The 22,073-nt window shown below is 47.9% G+C and overlaps 1 non-coding gene across 3 annotated transcripts in view; it reads left to right on the forward strand.

Annotated features, from left to right (window-relative positions):
• Positions 1 to 2,484: 2,484 nt before the first annotated feature.
• Positions 2,485 to 22,073, forward strand: part of LOC103020474 (uncharacterized) — a 48,441-nt gene continuing 28,852 nt past the window's right edge. For all 3 annotated transcript variants that reach the window (XR_009009394.1, XR_009009392.1, XR_009009393.1), the window contains exons 1-6: positions 2,485 to 2,558; positions 9,083 to 9,673; positions 10,450 to 10,680; positions 15,841 to 16,029; positions 17,996 to 18,086; positions 20,429 to 20,480. This is a non-coding gene — a transcript (uncharacterized LOC103020474). The remainder of the gene's footprint in view (positions 2,559 to 9,082; positions 9,674 to 10,449; positions 10,681 to 15,840; positions 16,030 to 17,995; positions 18,087 to 20,428; positions 20,481 to 22,073) is intronic.

Genomic DNA, 22,073 nt, shown 5'->3' on the forward strand with positions numbered 1-22,073 from the left:
GTTGATGTGATGAGGCCATGACACATACAGACAGGCCACAGAGCTCGGGTTCATCCTCCCCAGGCCTCCATCCTGGGCCCTCCTCTTTGCGACCCAAGGCTGGGCCCCGTCACGCACCCCCTCAGGGCTCCCATACTTGCCTCTGGCTCACGTGCTAGCTTTGACCTTGATTCGAACAATGAAAGGCTCTGGGATTGGCTTGTCCAGCTCCCGCATTGTTTTCAGATGAAGTTAGGGAAGAGCCTTTTCTTGGTCCTCAGCAAGCTTACTTTTTGTTTCTGTGTGACCTTATTTCGCCAAAGGGTTTGAAAGCCTCAAGGGGCTCTTTGGAGGGTGGGTCAGGCCCTGGAAGGACCTCACTGCCACCCCTTTGTCCCAGATGGAGACCAGGAAGAGTCAGCCTGAGAGCGAGGTCAGTGGGGGGCTGTGTGGGTGGCGGCATTACTGGTCACCGGTCACGCCCACAGGCTGAACTTTGGGCAGATTTGCTTTTTGCTGGGCGTGAGTCAGGCTTCTCAAGATGTTCCACAGCTGGGAGCACTTAGGTCAGACCAAGGTGGAGCCTCCGAGGAGGGTGGCCAGAGTCTGGCCGATGCTGATGGGCAGAGCAAGCCTCAAATCCAAGGAGACTCTCCTAAGTCTGCCCAGAACAGAAAGAAAAACAACTCGAGATCAGAGGAGTAAAGGAAGGCAAGAGTGAGCAGTACAAAGGGATGGGAAGGAAGTTCTGGTTCTGTTGCCCCAGGGGGAGGCAGGAGGGGGTGTTTAAGGAAGCTGCAAATAGATCCCTTCACTGCCCCTTCATCTGGACCGGTGACCGCATATCAGAATCACGGGGCAGCTTTGGAAAACTACAGATTCCCAGGCTCTGCCCTCCACCACCCTGGATTTGGCACTGGTACACTGGACAGTCTCCCCAGGCGATCCTAATGTGAAGCCAGAATTGAAAATGGTCAGGTGTAGGTCAAGGCTCCTGAAACTTTCATTGCATGCTGATCAACCAAGGTCTCATTCAAGTGCAGATTCTGACTTAGCAGATGTGGGACAAGACCTGGGAATCTGCATTTCCAGCAGGCTCCAAGGTGCTGCTGCTGCCGCTCCTCCTGGCGTGGGGACCAGTCTGAGGAGCCCGGCTGTAAGCTAGACATCTGGGACAGAACCCAAGGAGCCCCAACGCCAGAGGTGGACACTGAGGCCGGGAGAGGCCACGTAGCTCAGGAAAGGGCCAGCCACCGGCTTCCTGACGGGGGGAGGGCAGCACAGCCGGACCTCACACACAGTAGCTTATTTTTTGCTGCTGAAAGGCTCCAGGTGCCCCAGGTTTCCGAGCAGAGTATTGAGATGAAGGAAGAACTGTTCTCTGGGAATGATGAGCCACAAGTGATCCCTTTATGGCTCAGAAAAGTCCTCTGGACACTCACGCAGAGACAGAGGGGATGAGATTCAGCCACCCAAGTCGTTCCCTTGTGGACCCCTCCCCATCTGCTTCAGCCAGGACCAGGGACAGAGCAGGGGAGGGAGGGAGGCAGGGTCTTCAGCCCAGAATGCTCTGGGAAGGGACACCGTGGCGCCTAAGTGTGGCGAGTCCTCCCTGTGAAGTAAGGAAGGTTGAAGACCCAGGTGCAGAGTCAGTCCCTGTCAAAGGTCATGATTGTAGAACAGGCCAATTCTCCAGGGAGCCTCAAACCCTGGCAGCTCTGGGGCCCTGCCCATCCTGCTGCTCCCAGTTGGCCAGTGTCTCTCTCCTGGGTGCCTGGGGCGTGTGCTAGAGGGAGTCCATGCGATTGGCTCAGCCCTGATGATCTTCCCACTTCACGGGTCAGCCACGAACGATGGGCGAGGCTCCCTTGGGTCCCCCTTCGCTGGCCATCCCTGAGGATGGTTGGCAGACACCCCAGCTGACACGTCTGGCCACACCCCAGGAGCCGGCCAAGGCTCGGACTGGGCCCTCACGGCCGTAGTCTAAGCAAAGTGGGGAGCAAGTGGCTTCACTCCCCCAATGTGGGGCTCAGCAACCCCACCCTCCCTGCGGGTCCCCCATCCAAGCATCTTTGGCCACGTTGGGAGGACTCTGTTGGTCCTGGTATTTTTCCTGTTTGTCCTCAGGTAGAGGTGATAAAAATGCCCCTAAGAAACTTCATGCGAGCAAAGTTATATTCTAAGGCTTTGGGAAGAAAGAAAAGGGGTAAAGAGGAAAGAAAGAGAGATACAGGAAAAAGAAAAAGGGCTGGAGATTTGTAACAGGCATGCCATTTGTTTGCAGTAGGAATGTCGATCATAGAGCTCTTTTGAATAGCTATGTGTTGTTACTCTAGCTAAAATTGATCACCTGGATGACAAAAGTGATGCAGACAAACCGCAGCCCGCTGAGCAAACCTGGAAGCTCACAATCCACCAGGCTGGGAGGCCTGAGAGAGTTAACACACGTGAAACCCTGGGAGCTGGCCCCGGTCCACCGTGAGTAAACATGTCCTCTCGTTTTACAGCTCGGAGATGAAACATGGGAGGACTGAGAGAGTTAACACACGTGAAACCCTGAGAGCTGGCCCCGGCCCACCGTGAGTAAACATGTCCTCTCGTTTTACAGCTCGGAGATGAAACAGGCTCCTCCTGGTTTCTTTCTATTCCATCACCTGTCTCTGTGGTCACAGCCTATCCTGCCCTTCCTGGGAGGGCAGGTGCCATGTCTCTGAGCCCTGGTCCTCCTCGCCGTCCACCCTGAGCTGAGTTCACTCTCCTCGCCCCCAGCCACCTTCGCCAAGCCAGGAGAGTCCCCAGCCTGCTGTCCCCCTGCCCCAGGATCCAGACATGCATGCTGCTCTGCCCTCTGCCTGCACTGCACAGGGCAAGTTATGTGACCTGTGTCTCAGTCTCCTCCTCTGTAAATGCAGGTGAAGCACCGCCTTGCAAGGGTGATCTAAGGTGTAGTGTCAGGCACCCGAGTGTTGTATAATCCTCTGCTACTTTTTTTTTTTAATAAATTTATTTATTTTATTTATTTATTTTTGGCTGCATTGGGTCTTCGTTGCTGCGTGCGGGCTTTCTCTAATTGCGGTGAGCGGGGGCTACTCTTCGTTGCAGTGCGTGGGCTTCTCAATGCGGTGGCTTCTCTTGTTGCGGAGCATGGGCTCTAGGCGCGTGGGCTTCAGTAGTTGTGGCATGTGTGCTCAGTAGTTGTGGCTCGCAGGCTCTAGAGCACGGGCTCAGTAGTTGTGGCACACGGGCTTAGTTGCTCCACGGCATGTGGGATCTTCCCGGACCAGGGCTTGAACCCGTGTCCCCTGCATTGGCAGGCGGATTCTTAACCACTGCGTCACCAGGGAAGCCCCCTCTGCTACTTTTACTAATAGTATTGTTATCGTCATGGAAGTGTTCTTAGCTTCTCCAGGGACCAGCTTCTCACCGTTGTTGCTGCCTACATGGCTGACGTGGTCTAGCACATATTCATTCATCACATTCCTCAAATATTTACCGAGTGCTGACTATGTGCTACACCCTTGGGACATAATGATGTTAGAGATGTCCAGTGGTCCTTTTTTATTGAAGTATAGTTGATTTACAATGTTGTATTGGTTTCAGGTATATAGTGACTCAGTAGTTTTACAGATTATACTCCATTAAAAGTTATGACAAGATAATGGCTATAATTCCCATCAATATATCCTTGATGCTTATCATTTATACATAGTAGTTTGTATCTGTTAATCCCATACCCGTAATCTGCCCCACCCCCTCCCCTGTCCAGTGGTTTTTTTTTTTTTTTTTTTTTTTCCAGTGGTTTTTTTAATCCATTTCTTTGGGATCCTATTGTCTCCACTTGGTGGTATTGATGCTGGAGTACCATCTACCGCTTTGGGGGCACTTACCCTGTAATTTATATGCACATTTTCTCAGTTAGATCCTTACACAACCCTGGGCGCTAAACTTTGCTCCCTTCATTTCCAGCTAAGGACACTGAGGCACATGGAGGTCAGGTAACCTGCCCACACTCCTACAGTGAGGGTGGTGGCCCTGGGCTTTGAACAGAGGCTTATTTTTACCCTAAGCTCTCCACCATGCTCTGGGAGGCTTTCTTTTGTGGAGCCCACCTCCCTTTTCTGGGGGGCCACCTTCCCTGGGCACAGTGAGACCCTCCCTCAGTTCTATCCCCGAGAAACTGAAAATCCTTCTGCAGCTTTTAGCCTCAGCCACCAGCAAAACTTCCTGCAACTGGGAGTATCTGCAGTCAGCTCTTTCCATGGGCCTGTGTGCATTCAGATTTTCTTTGGAGGTGCTGCATGGAAAATATTAGCCTGTGAACTAAACAACTGTTCAGAGATGCCATTCAAAGAGGCGCAAGCATTCCAGGAATTGTTGAGTGTGAGAATGGCACACAAGGGTCCAGGTTCCAGGCACAGACTTGGGGACAAAGCAAATGCCATGTGTATCCTTGAGCCCACAGATAGCTGTTCTGGGAGCAGGTCATCTGGGAGAATCTCATGACAAACGAAGCCAGAAGATGTTGCTTTTCTGATTTTAGATCAGCTCGGGCACAGAGGGAGAGCATGGGCGGCTGGCCTGGGACCCACCACGTCAGCTCTACCAACCAGGAGAGGCCCCTGCTCACCCTTGAAAATGCACTCACCTTCGTCACGTACAGAAAGCCCAGACCTACCATCCCTTCCCATTGGTTCTCTTCAGCCCACACACAATGAGCTGAAGTTCTAGGGTGCCCTGCACGGTGCAAGGGCCTGTGGGGGACACAGGAGGTCCAGTGTGGGAGCCCACAGCCTACAAGGTAAACTGGCTCTTTTGTCTATTCTTTTTGTCCTTTGCATATTGGACTTGCAGAATTTTGCAAACTGTAACCACAGTGTTAAAAACATGCCTGCCTTTTAACCCAGCGATTCCAATTTCAGGAATTTAGCTTTAGGAATCAAGGACGTGAACCAATTTAGCTACAAGAAGGTTCAGACAATTTTTATTTTAATTAGTTATTTGTTTTTAATAGTAGCCAAGGATTGGAAACAAGCCAGATGACCAACAATAGGAGGTTGGTTACCAAAAGATGGGTATACCACACAGTGGAGTGATATTTGGCCATTAAAATGATTTTGTAAAAGTATATTTACTGAAAGCAGAGTCCAGATGTATTATCAAGTGAAAGGAGCAGTTGTAAAATATGCTATGATCATATGGCATGATCCTGTTGTGTGTGTGTGTGTGTGTGTGTGTGTGTGTGTGTGTGTGTGTGCGCCCGCATACACCTCTCTCTGCACAGCAGTGTCTACACATGCCATGGTGTCTGGTGTTTCCTCGTCCTGACAAAAACTCTGCAGGGCCCCCTTGTTCACCACTGGAAGAGGGAATCCCCACTTCCAAGGGGTCTAAAGGGGCCTTTTGTCTTTCAGAAGGTGTGTGTTGATGGGGGACTGGGGGTGGGGATAGGTTATTTCCCCAAGACGCTTCCATCCAAGTGGAGGCAGCGCCCCAGGTATGACACCCCTGCACTCTCTCCATCCCTCCAGCTACCCCATCCTTGTCACCCTCCCTGGAGGGAGGGGCTTAATCAGATTGTGAGTTTGGAAGCAGAAGCTGGGTGGGAATCGCCCAAACCCTCTTGGGTCTGCTCTTCCATGTGGTAAATCTCACAGGACAGGCCTCTTGGTTATGATGGGGTGAGTGAGATGCCTTATTCTGGGATTCAGTATTTGGAAGGACATGTAGCTGGTACACACCTCTCCAACATCAGTTTTCTCTGTATCAGTGACCTTCTGGTCTCCATCTGCCTTACTATACCTTTGTTTATTTCTCACTTGGATCAGGACTCAAGTGAGGAAGTAAGAAAGGGGGTGATATTCGCTGGCCCCCCTCAAACACCTCAACATTCTGGGCCCCTTTTTCAAAACAAGCAATACTATACTGTAAGAAAGAGAGTGAAAGCAACTCCCCTGTCTCACATTTCAGTTCCATCTTCAAATACATCAAGACGCCATCTCACCTCACCACCTCCCTTATCCTGCTGGTCCAAATAACTAGCATCCCTCTCTTGGATTATTGCAATAGCCACAGGTCCCTTGCTCCTACCTTTGCCCGCCTGTAGTTTATCCTCAATGTTCAGTCAGATTGTGTAACTGCTCTGCTCGAATCTCCTAGTAGTGTCCCATCACTAATCAGAGAACAGCCCGATCCTTTCGCTGGCCCTCAAGGCCCTGCACGTTCAGGCTCCGTGACCTCCCTATCTCATCTCCTACACCCCATCTACACTGACATTCTCTTTCCAGTCACACTGACCTCCCTGTTGTTCCCAGCATATGCCTGGCACACTCCTGCCCCAGGGCTTTTGCACGTGCTGTTCCCCCTCTGCTGGAACACACTTCCCTATTGTCTCCAGATGGTTCAGTTCTTTGTCTCCTTCAGGCTATTGTTTTCAGACTTTCCCTGATCACCCCATTTAAAATTTCAGCCTGCCTAACGCTCCCAAAGCCCTTTCCCTGCTGTGATATTTTCATGGCGTTTATCCCCAGCTGTCGTACTATTTTTCTTATTTGTTTATTGTCTGTCTCCCCCAGTTAGAATGTCAGCTGGACAAGGGCAGAGATGCTTGTTCTCTCACTGCTATTTCCCCCGCACCTGGAAGAGTGTCTGGCACGTGATAAGCATTCAATTAATATCTGTTGAATGAGTGAATGGATCTAAAAGGTGGGTGACTGAGATAGTTTTAATTTATGGGAAAAATAAAAGAAGTATGATCTACTGTGCACCAAAATGTCATGGAGAAATTCACACCAAGTACACACACACACAAAATGAGGCTTCATCAACATTAAAACATTACAGTGGTTTTCTCTGCGTGGGCGGCTGCAGGTAAGTCTCTCTCTATCATCCTCTCTCTCCAACCACTGCTTCTAATAATCTCCAGTAAATATATTGTCTGTGTAATGAAGTAGAAGTAGAGGATTAGTTTTGTTTTTTTTTTTTAAAGTAGTGCTTGCTGTAAATGATAAGGGGCTCAGAGGCAAGGACTGTGTGTAGGCATACGGGCATTTCTGTGTCCCTCAAATAGAGACTTTCCATAGCCTTAGATGCTCCACCTCTTGCAGGACGGCTAGTTCTCTACTCATCAGGTGCTCTCCCCCCCCCCCCACTTATTATTTATTTATTTATTTTAATTTTTTTTATTTTAATTTTTTTTTATTTTGCAATTTTTTGGCTGCATTGGGTCTTCGTTGCTGCACATGGGCTTTCTCTCTAGTTGCGGCGAGCGGGGGATACTCTTTGTTGCGGTGTGTGGGCTTCTCACTGCGGTGGCTTCTCTTGTTGCAGAGCACGGGCTCTAGGCATGCGGGCTTCAGTAGTTGCGGCGTGTGAGCTCAGTAGTTGTGGCTCATGGGCTCTAGAGCACAGGCTCAGTAGTTGTGGTGCATGGGCTTAGTTGCTCCCAGCATGTGGGATCTTCCCAGATCAGGGATCGAACCCGTGTCCCCTGCATTGGCAGGTGGATTCTTAACCACTGCACCACCAGGGAAGTCCCTCATCAGGTGTTCTTTATGTGCACCAACTACATAGCCTCTGGCTGTACATGAGAAAGAGGCCCCAGAGTGTTTGGACAAGTGCAGTAGTCAAGCTGCTGTCACCAAGAAAGGAAGATACATAAACACTCGGACAGCCAGTGGATGCCTTGCTTGGCATTCATGAGTAAACAGTCATAAATTTCACTGGGTTCTGTGGCTGACAAAGCATTTTCATATACATCATGTTACTTGGATCTTTCCAACAGCTTTGTATGTTACCTGTTATTTCCTTCCCCAAGGAGGCTTAGAGAGTTTAAGTATTTTGTCCAAGATCCCACAGCTGGTTTCTCCCACAAACAGCCAGGAAGTAACAAACAGGAGTATGGTCTGTGGACTTTCCTAAAAGGAGTAGCGTTTGGGATGAGCCGATTATAGTTAAACCCCTGGATTTCTTAGAGGAAACTGAGATGGAGAAGTGCAGTAGGATTTGTCTAGGAAAGGAGATGCAACGACTCTGTTATCCTAGCAGTATGGGAGTGCCTCTTGTGGGGAGGGACTACCTTTGTTTGGAAAAAAGACCTTAATAAATACTTGGGGTAGAATGTGAGGTCTTGAAGTTGAAGCCACTCTGCCGTACCAAAAAAAAAAAAAAATGTGGGAGGCATTTTTTTAACCACTAGGAGAGTCTGGGAGAGAATAAAGGAAAGAAGAAGGAGCAGGGGAAAGGGCAAGATGGAGAGAGGCGGGAGAGAGCAGGGAAGTGTCAGTGTGCGGTGGCCAGAGGCTGCTTGAGGATTTTGTTGGATTTTGAACTTGTGTTGCTGTGACAGAAATCTGTTCTCATTCTCCTCTTCTAGTCCTTTCACTACTGAAATAGTTGGTAAATTCTGCTCAGCTCACAGATATTTTGTGTGAGAGAGAATCTTGATATACTTGACAAGAGTTGTGGCATGTAACAGCACAGAATAAGGACCACACACATATAAGCAAAAGTCAGGGCAGGGCATGGGAAGACAGAAGAAGCCATGAGCACGTGAGCCCCCTAAGGATGTGTAGAAATCTTGGGGGGTGGCTCTAGGTTTCTAAAGGTCAGGAATCTGATTGCTCAAGCCAGCTTTACCTGGATCTCCACCAGGTGGGAGGAGGTAGCTAATAATCTGGGTTACATTCGAAAGGAAAATATTAGGGTTGACATTTAGCGGAAATTAATTTTTCCCTCTAATCAAGTTCCCTTGCTTGAGTCAAAAAGCAAGAATAAATAAGTGGAAAGGACAACAAACTTGTTCCTGCCCCATTTCCTGCCTTTCTTGAGAACAAGGCTTAATGGACCATTTTTCTTTTCTTTACTAGACAATGTCACGTGATTAGTCATACAGAAGGTTTATTTACCAGGGCAGATTTTCAGATTCCAAAGAACTTGAAAAATGCTGCACAAATAAGTAGCATTTGGGTTTATCCATCACTCCCCTGTGAGTTTGGTCAACATGGGTCAGTCTCCCAGTTTGCCCCTGTTTGTTCCCGTAGATTGGCCACTGCCAGCACTGGACATAAGCTGGTATTTTCCACTGTAAACCTTTTCTTCCTCCTAGGATTGGGCTCAGGCACGAGCCTACGCATAGCTCTGACCATATCAGAAGGAACACAAGGTCCAGCCTTTTATATGGAGCATTCCCAGGAGGCAAACCCAGAGGCATTCTCCCCTCTCCTTTCTCATTTCACCCGTCCTTGTCGTCACTCCTCTCCAAGGAGCCTGCAAGAAGGGCCTGTGCCCAGAACAGTCAGAATTTCTACTTCAAGACGTGCCCTGGGACCATAGTAGGGACATGGCTTTACACCTTTCCAAATGCGGTCACAGTCATCTGACGCCACCCTACAACTGTGATAAGAAACCACTTTCTCCAAGTCTCGTTCCCCATCCTGTAGGGCAGGATCCTGAGGCATCTCAGGGTGGGGATGCTTGGAGATGAAGACACTGGGGAAGCCGACCTGCCACCTTGGCCAATGGCACCTGCTTTACTTCCACCATAATCGGCGCATCAGAAGAGCAGCCTCAGGCAGGTGCCCAGAATTGGGGGAATTTCTCTCAAAGAGGATCACCCTCTGACCAACCAATATAATATCTATCTATCTCCACTCTTCTTCGAAGCTGCATTTCTCAGCACAAACCCACGAACTGGCAGGTGAGTTTGACCATCTGTCTCTAGGGATTTTGATTCCCATTCATCAGTCCCCCAAAGCCTCATTCAATTATTTCAATCTTAAAAAGCATTTGAATGTCCATCCATGCATTAATTCATTCGGCATGGAATTGCCTGATGTTATGAGGCACGTGGTGGAGCCGGTGGGCTGGGGACTGAGGAGGAGGCTGTGCCGCCCACCGGAGGCTTAGGGGCTTGTAGAGGGTGGAGAACGTTGAACAAGCCCGTGGGGGCGGGGACACAGGAGGGGCTCTGACAGCTGTAGGTGCGGGTCTGCGTGTGTGAGCGAGGGGCTTCCTGAGGGCAGGGTGTCCTCCCTGCCGTGTGCCCGTCCTCCCTCTGTCCCTCTCTGCTTCTCTCTGTGCCCATCTCCTTTCTTATTCCCTTTTCCCTTCCTCCTCTGTCACCCAGTGACCATTTGTCCCCTTGCTCCGATCTCCCCACTTCACACAAAAAATGTTGTCCCTCCTCTGATTCTCTTTTCTCACCCCGCCCCCATCTTTCCCACACATCAGCCAGTCCCTCCAAACCAACAGAAATTCTCCCCAATCAGAGGCAAGGAGGAAGCATCCATCCCACAAAGGCAAGGAACAGAACCAGCGTGGAGAACCAGAATCATGTCAGACATTTCCCAGGGGAGAGGAAAAGGCCATAGATGATAACAAAAATGTTGCTCGCTGCCATGACAACCGCAGCCAGTCAGCCACAGTACCACGGGTTTGGAGGCAACAAAATCAATTGCATGTTTATTTCCCCAGCATGACCAGTATCCCTAAGGAAGAGGAAGCCAAGAAGGAGATGCCTTCAGTCCTCTGCCTGTCACCTGCCAGAGAACCAGGATGCTTGGTGGGGTTGGCCTTCCTTTCTCCAAACTGCCATCAGTTGTGACGTCACTGTCAGCTGTGCCTGGTGTCTAACTTTTCATCTGTATCAATCAGCATTGAGAGTCTGCTGGGTGCCCAGGTCGGGAGGCTCGGCCCCAGGCTGATGTGAGTAGCCCCTGTCTCGAGGCACAGGAAGAGCCACAGCCAGCATCGGTGGGGTGGCCACAGGGCCCAGAAGGCTCAGTGCCAAAAAGTTACCCAGATTATGTTTGTGGACGGGAAGGTGGGAGGTGGAGCCCCACATAACAAAACAGGAAGCAGCATCATTATTAAGAATAAAACCTAAACTCAACAATGGGAAGCAGAATAATCAATAGAGCCCCTTTCCCGGCTGCAGCCCACATCACACAGCTGAAGATTTAAAGGGCCAGTTAAGAAAAGGCCATGAGGGGATCATTTAGCATTTCTGTCCCAGGTCGTTTATGAATATGGACACGAATGTCCTCAAGCTGCATTGTGAGCCAAGCCGGCCACAGAGTCAGAGGCAGGCTGTTTCTGAGGGAGTGGTGACGCCCTCTCCAGAGAAGCTGTCACCTGCTCTGAGGCTGTCAGCAGGTCCAGCAGCACATGAGGGCCCTGGATGTCTGATCTCTGATTGCTTCTGCACTGTTAGGATGACAGAGGAGGCTGAAGGGCGACTGGACATTCTCTCCCCACCATATTCCTCCCCACCTCCCCAGGCATCATGTGGCTTTCAAGGGTCTCTGCGCTAACATAATATTGCCAAGTGCCAGGCATCTCAAATTGTATGAGATATTAGCAGAAGTATAAAAAATATTGCCTGACATAAGGAAGCTCCTTTAAGAGAATCCGTCTGTGCTGGGCATTGGGGAAGGGGGAAGGAGGCAGTGGAGATAGATCGCACTGCTGCTGCCTATTCTATTAAATATGATGCGTGGTTCAGAGCCACACGGGCATTTGTGAATCTCATTCCTCTGTTGGCTAAATGGAGCTCGATTTGTATGTGGATCAAAGAAAAGCTACTTATCCCTACTGGATATCTCCTTCTAACTCACTGGCATTGTTCAGCAGGGAAAGGTGAAACAAAGGCTGAATTTATTCACAGACAGGAGCTTCAAAGCCCAAACATCAAGGAAATAGCTTAAAACTTCAAAAAACAGCTCTGACCTAAGTTCTCCAACATTTTATATTTTCAAAAATCACAAGCAACAGATGAACTATCCAAAAAGAGCAAATTTCACTTCAATTTCCATTTAAATGCCTCAAAGCAAAAAAATCCAAGAGTTCTGTCTCTTTTTGCACTGCTGTCAGCCAGGCTGGGAGCCCCTCATATTCTCTTCTCTTATTTTTCCACCTTGTGGTGAAGGTCTACCTTCCAAACTGGTGAGGGCTGAGGTTAATCAACACGACAGTTGCTCAATGCTTCAGCATAAGAGAAGTTGAACATTTACATCCAAACACCTCAGATTTACCACACCACCACATGGATCCAAAAACAAACAAAACAAAACAAAAACTGGCTTTAAAACAAATGCCATTAGAAAACAGTTTCTTTAAGAGTTATACATACACCTATCATATGTTCTATCCCTAATTACATATCCAAGAAAAAAGAAGGCACATGTCTATATAAAGACTTTTACATAAATGTTCATAAGAGCTTTATTTGTAATAGCTAAATTGAAACAATCAAAATGTCCATCAATAATGAATAAGTAAATATGGTATAAACAAAATAACCAAACAGATTGTGGTATATCCATACAATGGACTACTACTCAGCAATGAAAAAGGGAGAAACTGGTGATACAAACAACAAGGTGCATGAATCAAAATAATTATGCTGATTGAAAGGAGCCAGACAAAAAGGAATTTATATAAAACTTTAGAACATGCAAACTAATCTGTCATGACTAAAAGCAGATCAGTGGTTGTCTGGGAGGAAGGGTCCAGGGAACCAGAAGGACAGATTGCAAAAGGGGCATGAAGAAACTTTTGGAGTGATGGATATGTCCATTGTCTTGAATATGGTGATAGTTTCATGTGTATACATCAATACATATGTCAAGACTTGTCCGTTTTATACTTTAAGTGTATATATATACATATATATATGTATGTATATATATATATATTATGCTTCAATAAAGCTGTTTAAAAAGTCAAAGAAAACATATGCCATGATGCAGTAACAGGGACTAGATATATACCCCTCCTTAAACAACTAGAAAACCAGAAAAAATATATGAGACAACAATTTCAACATTGGACAACAGTCAAGGTAGGATTGTGAAGGAAAATAAGCAAGATGGGTCTCACTGCCCATCTCACTGCCCAGCTCACTGTCTAGAGAGAACCCAGATGGTGGGCTTGCGGACTTGAGGAGACAGAGTTCAGAGTTGTGGGAGACCAAGGAAGTTCACGTTTTCAGGGCAGAATGCCAGAGTGAAGGGAGTTCTACACACAGAGAAAAACTCCAGACACTGTCAGGTTAGAAACCTTGTCTTTGATATCTGATCATCACCTGCATGTGAAAAAATTCCTTGAGGCAGAAAAAAGAACCCCATAAAAGGAGCAGCTGGAACAATTCCTGGAGTTCTTACAGGGCTAGAAAACGTTGGTATTTTCATCAGCCGAAGTGCAGACCCTGTAACACATGGGTTGTGTCCCAGAAGGGTATTGCCTTAATCACAGGGCTAAATCAGTCCTAGACTAAAGGTTGTTCTGGACATAGCATAACAAAGTTTAAAAGCAAGCCCTGAAAAGATTAAACTGTTTCCAAGTAACCGTGTGCCAGAGCAAAGTCCAACACTCTCTCAAGGAATAAAACAAAATCTGATACCTAATACTGTAAAATGTCCATTACCTAGCATCGAATAGAAAATTACCAGGCGTGCAAAACAGCAGGAAAATATGACTTATAACTGGAAGTAAAATAAAACAGAAATATGCCCAGAAATGGCAGAGATGATGGAACTAGTAGGCAAGGATATTAAAATTGCTGTGATAAATCTTATAAATATATTCAAGGATGTTAAAGGAAAACACAAACTCAATTATGAGAGAAATAGAAGACATAAAAGAAAACCCAAATGGAACATCTGGAGGTGGAAAATACAATAGCTGAAAAACAAATAAATTGTGAACAAAAATCATCATCTCATTGTTAGTGGAACTCACTTTCAGGCTGTCAAGTGATAACTGAATCATCACTTCCTTGGAGATGCCTCCCTGGCTGAAACAAACTCAGTATTCTGTGTTCGCACAGTGCGTCAACCTCCTCTTCAAAGTACTTGCCATGGTTGTAATATTTCCATTATTTGTGAGACTACCCAATGTCTGTCGTCCCTACACTGTAAGGTCCATGAGAACAGAAGCGTGTTTTTGCTTACCTGTTCACCAGTGCCCGGAACAGTGCCAGGCTTCAGGAAAGCACTCAATAAATGTATTATGAATGAATGAATGAACTGCTCTCATCAGCTTTGCACTGGATTCATTCAGCAGCTCTTATTTAAAGCATCACCTCTGACTGCCTTGATCAGTGTAGTGACCCAGGTTGACCATGGGCTGTGATTCTCATGTGGCTTCGTAAAATGTGCTTCCTGAAGGCACTGTTTGGTGTGAACAGATGATTCGCTGAGTGACCTGGAGTGAGTTACTTAATGTTGCCGACCTTTGGTTTCCTCAGCTATTGAATGAGGATGTTGAAACAGATGGTCTCTAAGAACTCTCAGCTCTGATGTCCCAGGATGCTGTTATGGTCCAGTCTCCAAAGATGTTCTTCCTCCCTACAGGGTCCTCACCTCCTAGTCCCCATGCCCTTGGATATGCTCTCCCTGCCTTGAGTTGGGACTTTCTGTGTGACCAATAGTGTAGGATGCAGAGAACAGTGTGTGACTTCTGAAGCAAAGTCATAAAGGGCATGGTGGCTTCTGCTCTGGTCTCTTGGATTGCCAGCCACCATGTCATGAGAACACTCAAGTAGCCCCTGGGGAGAGGTCCTCATGGAGAGGAACTAAGGCCTCCTGCCAACAGCTGTGCGAACAAACCATCTTGGAGCCAGATCCTCCAGCCCCAGTCAGACCTTCAGCTGACTGCAGCTCAGCCAACATCTGACCTTAACTTCATGAGAGATTGGAGCCCGATGCACCCAGCCAGGCTGCTCCCGAGTTCCTGACCCACAGAAGCTGTGAGAGATACTAATTGTTTACTGTTGGGTTTGTTTTTTTTTTTGAGGGGATAAACATTTGCTATTTATTTATCTGACAAAAGGCTCTTATCTAGGATATGTAACTCACGGCCATAAATTGATAAAAATACCAGCCATCCACCAGGAAAAAATGGGCAGAAGATTCGAGCAGGCATTTCACAAAAAAGATAACCAAATGGGAGTAAGTATCTGAAAAGGTGCTCCACATCACCACCCATGAGGAAAAGGCAAGGCAAAACCGCAATGAGATGCCACCGCACATACACAGCAATGGCTAAAATCAAAACCCTGACAATGCGTCCTGTTGTTTCAGACCACTAAGTTTTGTGGTAATTTGTTATGCAGCAATAGATAACTAGTACACTGGTTCTGAGAGCTGTCCCTCCTTCACTCTTTCATTACTTCTGCTGTGAAGAAAACACTAACTCATTGCATAAGTGAAATCTCCAAAACAGACATCTTTCCCAGTTTGGAGAGCAAGTTGGGGGCCTGGAATCTTGATCAAAAGCCTCAAGGAATACAGAAGCCCCCTTTTCTTCATTTGTCCCCCGCAGATCTGATGCCACCCTGTCTTCACTAAACTCCCCCCCCCCGACTCTTTTCCTTCTTTTTTTCACCAGCCATTTTTTACTCCGTTTCAACAATTTCACTCCCACTCCGCATATGATTTTCTAGGTGACCGTGGGGTACAGGTCCTGCTATCCTGAATGACTTTCCCAAGTTCCATAATCAGTTTTGAATGTCCGCACAGTACCTGTGGGCACATAGCAGGTGTTGAACAAGTATTATTATTTACTGCCTTGGTCCAGAAAGCTGACCCTGAGCAAGCATTAAGGTTCTAATGATTTGGTTAGAAGGTGCGATGGAGATGGAAACAAGGAAGTGAGACAAGAAGTCACGTGATGCCATGTAACGTGTTACCGTGGTGGCCTTGTTTCACCGTGAGCTCCCCTGAGCAGTGAGGGGGCACCGGGTTTACTCAGTACGGAGCTTCTCTAGAAAGGCTGCAAGAAGGAATCACGATCCAGTGTCATTCACGGGAGAACGGAACGTGGAGGAATTTATCTGCCCTGCTCCTACCTTCTACCTCCTAGGTTAACATTCACCCCAAGGGGAGTGAGCTCCCTTGCACTATCCAGGCCCCGATGACTGCCCATGAAGCCAGATTCCGTGCCCTATGGTGAGGGATTTCATCTGCGTTCAAGGTGAAGGGCATCCAGGGGCAGGTGGGACACCAGCTGAGAGAGAGAACAGTCATGGAGGAGCTTATGAAGATACACAAGGTGGGTATCTCATATAGTTACCTTCTTGGCCCCTTTTCTAATTCCTTAGATCCTAGCTTGCCAGCACAGCTGTAGGAAGGCCTGGCTTCTCGTTTTGACTGCATCCGTTCCTCAAATGTGTGATGTGGGCGGAGATGCAGCGTGGTTGCACATTGATGGGCGCTGACCCTCGCAGGCTTCAGGACAGATGGACACGCTCAAATCCTGGCACCCTAAAAGGCGAGACCTCTTTCTGCAGCCGGCTGGAGGGAAGATCTTGTCTCTCAGCTGAGGGGGGGTCTCTGAAACAGTAACACCCACCAGCTTAGAAAATGCAATTTAATTGAGTAAAACTGGAGTTTTTGAGCAGTCCCTGGGCTGTTTTAGACAAATTAAAAGGCCCTGAAGCACCCTTTTTTTTTTTTTTTTTTTTTTTGGCTACAAAGAGAGGTGTTTCCTCCCAACAGTTCTTCAAACTTCTTCTTAGAATCAACCCCCGGAAACTGGCTGCAAGCAGTAGATGGAGGCCCCATGAGTCCCTCAGAATCCCAGTGTGCCAAGAGGCCCAGTCGGGCTCTCATGAACAGATGAGGATGGGTGGATGGATGGGTGGGTTGCTGGGTGGGTAAATGAATAGATGAGGTTTGTAAAACCTCAGTGTGTAAAAACCTAGGAGGCGTTGTCCAGGCACCTAACACCCTCAATGCCCCCTTTCCAGCAGGCAATCGATGAAATCACTGCTGTGGGTTTTTACTGTCTGAGTCTCTCCACCATGCATTTTTCCTGTCCCTGAGAGAGCCACCCTCTCCAATCCCCCACCCTCTGGCTTGTTATCAGCTCCATGCTGTCTCTTTGCATTAAAGTGACGAGAAGCAGCACAAAGCTGCCGACAGGAGTCTGGAGCTGTAATTTGCACTGACATTCACTGGCGTTATCCACTTATTGCCTGGTAAGCCAAATAGGAGATTTGTCTGATTTTGATCCCAGGAAGAGAAATAACAGCCCTGCTCTGCTCCTGCCATTTAAAGCAAAGCACCAGGCTGGTCCTCGGGCCCGAGTCCTGGCTGGCAACTCCCACCTTCGTGATGCGGGTATCATCTTCCTTTCCTCTGGCTGGAACTGCCTTTCAGATCTGACATCTGGCAAACACTGGATGGTTGGAGAGGGGGGAGGCCATGCCATCCTCTCAGTTGGTGACAGTACTGACCACAGGTTGCCAAGGATCCTTAAAGGAGCCTCCGGGGGATTTAAGTGCCCCTGGGAAGTCAGGCCCCAGCTGAAAATACCGCAGCAGCTCTCCTCTGCCTCCCCAGCCCCTGCCTTTAAACTATCCCGGCTGTAAGAGAAATGAGGCTGAATGAGAGGCTTGTGAAAAGAGCACCAAGTAGTCGGCCTGTGGGCACGGCCCACTACATAATTTACAAAATGAAAATGGGGGGCCCCTTGTTCAAAAAAGCAGGAAAAGTGTCGTTAAAGGTACTAAAATATAAGGCCTTTTCCCTTTCTTTGGTGGTCTCTCTCTGAATTGTCATAGTATTTTTTATTTGCTATGTAGTGCTGTCCCAAGTAGATAATAAATATTATTTATTAGCACGATCTTTACCCTTCATCTCTAGATTATACAAGGACAGTTTTAAATGCACATGGAAGAGCTTTTAACTCAGATGTGGAATCACCAAAGTGACACAATTCGTATTTCCTAACTCGTATATTCATCTCTAGTTCATCGCTACCAGAACAGTGGAGATGCTGCATCGACCTGTTCTTATTTCACTTCTTGATATACAGACTTTTTACCAACATTCTCCTCCTTCATCTTACTGACGAGTAAGGGAGGACTGAAGGGAAAAGAAACCGTGGTTGCCCTTTCTTTCCTTCTATGTCATCATTTTCAGTGTAAATAGTCAATACAGGGAAGTAATGTTAAGAATGTGGTAGAGTGCCTTGATCTTTCTTAGAACACGATCGTCTTCTTTCTGCGTTTAAGGCAAGTTGTGGAGTGCCTACGGTGGCCAGGCGTGTCCAAATGCTCTGTATGCTTGAACTCATTGGATCTTCTTGACAACCCCACACGGCAGGTAAGTTACTTATATTTTTCAGAAAATAATTGGAGGCACTGGGAGGTTAAATGACTTGCCCAGAGTCCCGGAACATGCCACTGGCAGAGCCGAGATGCAGGCACGAGGGGTCTGGCCCTGGAGTCCCAGCCCCGCCCACTAGGGTCTCCTGTTGATCAGGACAGATCAAGGAAAGATCTGGGGGGAGTCGCACCCTTCTCTTTACCCCTGCGTCTGTCAGGTCTATGTACCAGGGCTGGGGATTGGGGCGGGGTGGGGGGGGGACAGGGAGCGTCTTTCCCTTCAAGTGTGAATCCATAACTTCACTTCTTTAAGATGTTACCTTTGCTCAAGCCCAGATCAAGGGGCTTACTGACATTTTAAAGATGACGAGGGGGGTGAAGTTCACAGTGGGACACCCTGGAGTCTGCTGGGTCCAGATAAGTTGGGGGAGGGCAGCTGGGGGTCTGAGGAAGCCCCTTCCTCCCAGCTATTGTTGGACTTGGGAGTGGGGGGGTTGGCACAGGAGCCAGCCAGTGAAGCCCTGGCTTGGTTTCCCTCATGCCTCAGTGAAAGGCACGAGTGTGCACACATGACCCAGCTCTGCCTCCGGCCACATGCTTAGAAACCGTGTCCTTTCACCCCCAGTCTCCTCTTTCTCGAAGTGACTCAAAAGTGTTCCCCACCCGCTGCCTGGAAAGGCATTGCCCGGCAGGTTCACCGGGTCAGAGGAAAAGCCCTTGGCATCCGGAACACCGGCCCACAGACGTCAGCAGGGAGCAAGGACGGCCAGGAGGAGGGAAGTGATAACTCCCTGTTGGGCTTGGGGCTTGTGTCGGTAGGAAAGGGCAGGGAGGGCGGGGAGGGCCGGGGTCATGGAGCAGAATGAAGGGTCGGGGAGCGCACAGAGGAGGGAGGTGCAGTGTCAGATGGGCACTTTGCCCAAGGTCCCTGGGAGATGGAAGGAGCCCTGCGATGCCCAGTGGTTTTACAGTGGCCCTAAATGGTTCATCATCACCCAGCCATCCAGTCCTGTTCAGTCATCTTTATGACATCTTTATAGCAAAGCTAGTTACCTTTGCCCCAAGTAGCGTGTGCTCTCTGGTTAGCCATCCAAACGGGGTTATGTCAGATGGGAGCCATGTCTCCCCTCTCTTAGCACGCAGATTATGGGGCAGAAACACCCAGTCCCGCCTACCATAAAGACTTCTGTATCTGGTGCATTGATACACAGTTGGAGGTTTGTTCCCTAAACATTCCTGCAGACACGAACTTAAATGTCCCATCATTTAGGAATTAAAAACAAAAAGTACAATCATCCCTCAGTATCCATGGGGGATTGGTTCCAGGACCCTGCGGACATCACACTCTATACATGCTCAAGTCCCTTCTGTAAAATGATGTAGGACTGGGGCCCTCCGTATCCACAGGTTCCTCATCCCCTGAATCTGGGATTGGGGATGGGGAGCCCGCAGTACGGAGGACCAACTGTACAACGTAACAGGCTATTGACTCCTACAGACTGGATGCCTGGACCTGGAGAAAGGACATCAGTGAAGGGAAGCTATGGCTTAAAGCGATGTTTTCACAATTCTGATAGCGGTTTCTTTCCACTGTTGGTTTTTCCTTTTCCCAGAATGCAGAAGGCTTTGTCTGCTTTTCTCCATCTTTGCTCTGTGTTGTCCAGTGCCTTTAGGGGAATCTTACTGATTAGCAACAGTGGGGGGTGGGGGGCGCGGTGGGCAGAACTCTCTTTCCTCTTCTGTTTCCTTTTTTGGGTTGTAATGCTCTATTTCTCTCTGGATATATTGTTTGGAGACCATCAGGCATGTGTTTGATGCATGACGCAAATGTCATATGGTGTTGTTAACGTCACACAGTTGACACAAGAAGACGAGGAAAAGGATCCCAGCAGATGGTTCGGTATTACATTTCATACTACACACAGTCCATTCCTGACGGCCCAAAGCAAACAGCAGTCACTCTGTCAGTGAAAAAGATGCAAGTTTTTCTCTTGTCTCAAGTGAGAATTCCCCATATGGCTATTTTACAGTCCTTACTCACTTCTCAGGAAATTTGCTTTTTCTTGGTTCTCTTTTTTTCTCCTCAAACATACTGATGGTCCCAAGGCTTAGGGACAATAATTGTTGCTCCTTTTCAACATAAAGGTCAGGATCCTTTGTTACAAAGCAGGTTTTGTGGCCCAGAGAAAGCTGGGCAGACATGATCTCTGCTAAAGAGCAGAGGAAAATAATTCGCTCCCCGGTTGTCACGTTTGGCCAATTTGAGTGAGAAAAGGGGGCTTGTGGGTGTAAGAGCATATGAAACCACACAATTATGGTCTCTCACTTTTCTTTTTATAGGCAGGCAAAAGAGACCCCAATATGTCAGACAGTGCTGGACCTTGAAGGGAAGGTCAGTAAAAAAATTTAAGCTGTTTTCTCCTTTTGTTTTCTGTTATCGTGTGTTAACTGTTTCTTCATAGTTATCTGTTAATATTATTTTAAGTCTCCAGCAAAGATTCTGACACTCTGATGATACAGTTATGTTTATAAAATACTGGGGACCTGCTCTCGTCCTGGCTTGCTGATTTCCAGGTTTCTTCTGGCTTTAACGCAGGAGAGCTGGGGTGTTGAATGCCCAGCAGTTGGAGGTTGACCCCTGGCTGGCTGACCCCCATCCCTGAGTTAATCTCCACCAGCCACCCATCAGTTTGGAAGCATCACTTGGCAGTATGGCCACCGCGGACCATTCTTTTCAAGTTGTTGTGGGTTGCCATGGAAACAAAGATGTCTCAATGTTAAAAGTAATTTGGTCCTTAATGGAAACAGTCTCTCTCTAAAGGAAAGTTAACTTGGGAACCATTAGAGTCATGCCGAGTCACCGGCCCCACTGCGCACCCCCGTCCTACTTTCTTCTGCTGGCCTAGAGGTCTTAATTTTGATGATGTATGAGGTGTCAGCCAGAAGATCTTGTGCTCTGCTGCGAAGCACTATAAAAAGGCAGATGGATGACTGTGTCATCCACAAATACCCTAGAAAGTTAAGTGTTAAACCAATGTTAATAATAAATGTTTTCTTCTGAAGTAGGTTACGGCAGTATCACCGGAGCCCTTTAAAATGTAACGAACCAATAAAATCTCAGGGAGCTGAGGGACACCTAACCCTGCCATCGTCCCTATAGTACAGTCAGGAAGGTTATTAAATGCCATCCCATCTGGTCTGCGTCTGCCTGAAACCCTTGGATGGAAAGAGGAACAGTCCCTCCAAACATCTGAGCTTGATCTCTGCAAATGAGAAATCTTGAGACCAGAAAGCCCCAGGGAATGCAGAAATGACTCTTTAAAAGTCGTTTTGAGGAAACATGGCCACTGACCCATCACACTGACTCAGCCTCCCTGCCCCTACCATTTTGCTAATGGGCTCCCTTGATTTAAATGGAAGGAAGCGAAGAAACACTGATCTAGGTCCTGCCTGATCTCCCATTGCTGGATGCTGCCTTGATCACTTAGCAAGCACTGGTCTTGACTTCTGGCTCCTGCAGGGGCTTGTCTGAAGATAGTCCCCAGGTGGGGAGCCTGGAAGAAGAACTGCATGCTTGTGTGCATAATTTGAAGCTTACTTCGCAGGGACCCATAGTTGTGCTGTCTTTGCTCAGGAAAATTCTAAGCTGAAATTCTGTATTCCAGTCCCTGTGGATATAAAGTCCTAACTCTTCCTCATCTTCTCCTGCTCCTCAGCCAATAGTGAGATTGGTGGTTGTTGCTATTGTTGTTTTCTCCTAGGAGGTCCTTCCTGGTTTAAGAAAAAGAGTCAGCATCACTGAGAAGATGAGTCAAAATGCTCCAGTGTCAAGCTGGGCTCCCCAGAAGCAGACCCTGAGGGAAGATTCTAGTGAAAGTGACTCATTAGGAAGTGTTCCATAGGGTGGGAAAACAGGACTGGGAAGGGAAGGAGGACGTGATGTCAAGCCACGTCCCTGGGAGGGTAATGCTGGCACAGTCCCTCA

Source organism: Balaenoptera acutorostrata, chromosome 10 (genome assembly GCF_949987535.1).
Source record: "Balaenoptera acutorostrata chromosome 10, mBalAcu1.1, whole genome shotgun sequence".
NCBI classification, from domain to species: Eukaryota; Metazoa; Chordata; class Mammalia; order Artiodactyla; family Balaenopteridae; genus Balaenoptera; species Balaenoptera acutorostrata.